This window comes from Streptopelia decaocto, assembly GCF_964273445.1.
Source record: "Streptopelia decaocto genome assembly, chromosome: 3".
In the NCBI taxonomy this organism is placed as follows: Eukaryota; Metazoa; Chordata; class Aves; order Columbiformes; family Columbidae; genus Streptopelia; species Streptopelia decaocto.
Window position 1 is genome coordinate 65,058,560 of NC_138656.1, and position 3,383 is coordinate 65,061,942.

A 3,383-nucleotide genomic window follows, 5' to 3' on the forward strand; every position below is an offset into this window, starting at 1 on the left:
AAGGATCTCACAGATACATATATATATGTACATACAATATATAAAACTATGCATATATATGTATATACAATATAGAAACCCACTGATATATATATGTATATTTTATATGTGTTCACATGTGTGTATGCACACCTGTTTATGTATATACATATGTGCAGTGTATTTGTGTATATATATTTTGTATATAGATATATACATATATGTATATGTATATTTTGTATATAGACATATACATATATGTATATGCTGGCATACCAGTGGGCAGACAGGCAGACACACAGACACAGGTGGGTCCAGGACACTCCCACGCACAGCCATCAGAGGCAAATACCCCCTTCTCGGAGGGCAGGGAAAGGGAAATAAAGCCTTTGTTTTTTCCTTGTCTTTGTAATTGAGAGAGACTTCAAGTACGAAGTATTAAGAGCCGCCTAAGGTGTTTCAGAGCAAAGACAAATTCAGCTCATGATAAAGAGGTGAAACAGATGCGGTTTGCCCACGGTACGAGTAAATATGCGTTGGCCCGTTAGTCCTTGTGTTCACGCGAATAACTAACACCAGGGGATGATTTTCAATAGAGTAGAGCGGGTTGCTTTTGTTTCGCCCCGTCCCGGCCGTGGCGAGTCCCAGTCAATGGGACGCGGTGGGGGACCTGCCACCCTCCCAGCGAACAAAGGAAAATCCTGTTATCGTCCCGCTGCTGGTGCAGCAAGCGCCCGGCATCCCTGCCTGGTCAGGGCAGGTTCCCCTGAAAGAGACACTAAATAATTGATGAGAATCGATTGCCAGCGTGGATTGGGAAGGCAAACAGGACGCATCCCTTGCATGCAGCCTGTTTCTTCCCGTTTGCTCTGTAATCCTATTCTACCATGTGCAGATAAAGGGACGCAACTCAGCCTTCAGGCCTGGGCGGGGTTCTTGCCGTTTAATCTTTTCTTTTCTCTTCCCTTCGCTGCTTTCCTCCCTCCCCTCCCGCCCCCCCGCTTTCCATCTCCCAGGCCCAGTGAGGTCAGCTCATGAATATTGCTTCATTTTCCTGAGAGGCTCTGGCAGCGCCGGGTACCTCGTGCGCGAGTGCCCGTCTCTCCGTGCATGCATTTCGCCAGCCCCGCGGCAGACAAAGTGGTGGTGAGTAATGCGGCTGGTTTAGATTCAAGCCCTTTTCTTTCTCTCTTTCTGTTTTTTTTTTTTTCTCCAAAACGGAATGATATTCTGGATTCAGACACAACAAATCCACCAGGTATGAAAGGGGGACATGCGAAAATCCTCTAACGCCTTTAAAACCCGGACAAAAGGCAAACGCCCTCCCCAGACTGAAGGCGCGGTTGCGAATTGGGATGTCGGAGAGGGAGAGGAGGGCGGCCGGCGAGGGGAAGGGGGCCGGGGGAAGCCCTGCCTGAAGCCCCAGGCAGCGGAGATCCCCACGCTGGCGGGTGGAGCCACCGGACCTTTCTCTTTTGTTGCTGCCGTTTATTTATTAGTTTTTCCGCCTGGGCAGCTGTTCCCGACTGGAAAACCTGCGGAGACGCCACGTCCTGGCGCCACGTGGGTTTGCTTCTGGAGATGAGGTCGTGTGGCAGAGTTCTGTGAGGAAAAGGATTTCGGATTTGGGCTCAAACAGGGCTTTAGCTGTGCCAGTTAGAAGAAAAAAAAAAATCAGCCAACTGAACCGTAGGCGGTAGCCGGTCCTGGAATTGGGGGCAGGCACGGTGCGGGTTGTGCTCCCAGCAGATCGCAGCTGAGCCTGATGACTTTGCTGCATGGAAACATCCCTAAGAAATACAGGTATAGTGTAGTCTCCCGATTATCATATTTAATTTAATTTTGAACCTCAGGTAAAAGGAAGAGTAATGAGCAAGATACAGGATCTGAGCTGAGTCTTGGATTTTTGCAGTTTCTTTTGGTTTGGATTTCAAGAACGACATTTTGTACCTGTACAGCTCTGAACAACAGCAGTTTGGGAATTCTGGTTGTGACAGCTAATAGAGATGCAAAGCAAACATTTTATGGTGGTGTGATACAAGTTAGTCCCATGTTTCCTTTTTACTAATTAATACTTGGGAAGTTTCTGCCAAATTGTGTTCTTTTGAGCATTACTTTTCAGCATATTGTTTAAAATCAAGGCGGTAATGACAGTGCATTTGAGAGGAAACCTAGTGTCCCTGCCAGTGAGAGCAGAGCAAACACAGTTTTATTATCTAGTATGTTCCAGGGAGTAAACCAATTGTCAGAATGTGGTGTAATGTCTACATCGACTTTGTCAAGTTTGGTTTCTATCTTTATTCTTTGTTCTAGTAGGGAATGGTTAGGCCATATTCTAGGAGGAAATCTTAGGCCGTGTTAGGAATGCTGTCATTTCTACTTTGGCCATGTTTTCCCTTTAAGGCTGGTTAAATAAAGGCTATGTGAAAACAGCTTGTGTATCATAGCCATTATTTTCAGAATATGTTAAGGAATGATAGGCATGATATGCCTTTTAACAGCCCTTTTTAAGGATCTTTTGTGACCATGAAAACTCTACTTTTGTCACTATAGGGGGAAATTGCCATCTGAGCACCGGTCAGTGAATACCACATAGTATCTTGTACTGGGTGAGGCTGTTTTGAAAATCTGCTGGGGTCGTTATTCCTCAGTCATATGTCAGTATAGCCAGTAGCAAACCTGAATCATAATCATCGTAAGTCCTGACAAATCCTCTGGAAAACAAACTGGGACAAATATTGGTTTAGAAGATGATTGAAGGGCCCCTTTTCCTTTATGACTCTTTATTCCTGTGTTTTGGAGTCCTATACTTGTCCTGGAAGAGTCCCTCTCAAAGCTGAAGGGAAATCTGCATCCACGTGTGCAGCCCTTTGTATAGCAGCCTTTCCCCACTTGGCTGTGACAGACACCTGGAAGAGCCCTCTGAGGAAACAAACAGGTGCAGTAGTAGCCCAGACTGGTACTCGGTTTGGTAATGCAGATGAGCGAGAGGGAAGGTTGTGTGTGGATGGACATTTAACTGTGAGTTGGCAGCCCGTAGGGGAAGGGCTCGGCATCAGGGGGGAAAACGTCCCTTAACGCAGGTGGAGCGGGAGCTGATCTCAGCCTCAGCCCTGCAGTGTGGATTCTCTCCCGAAAACCACTCCGGAGTGACGCCAGGCTTTAGCCTCTGCCGGCAGGTGCCCGCGGGGCAGAGCCCGGGAGCAAGCGGGGCACTGCGGCGGCAGGGGGCGGGGACGCAGGCCGTCGGCGTGGCCACCGAGCCCGCATCCCCGCCGCCACCGGGCTGTCCTCCCCGTCACCACCCGACCGTCTTCTCCGCTTCTCCTCCCCTAGTTCTCAGGGCGGAGGAGGAGGCGGAGGACGCCGCCGGTGATGGACGTCTTCCCGAGATAGCCGCCGCC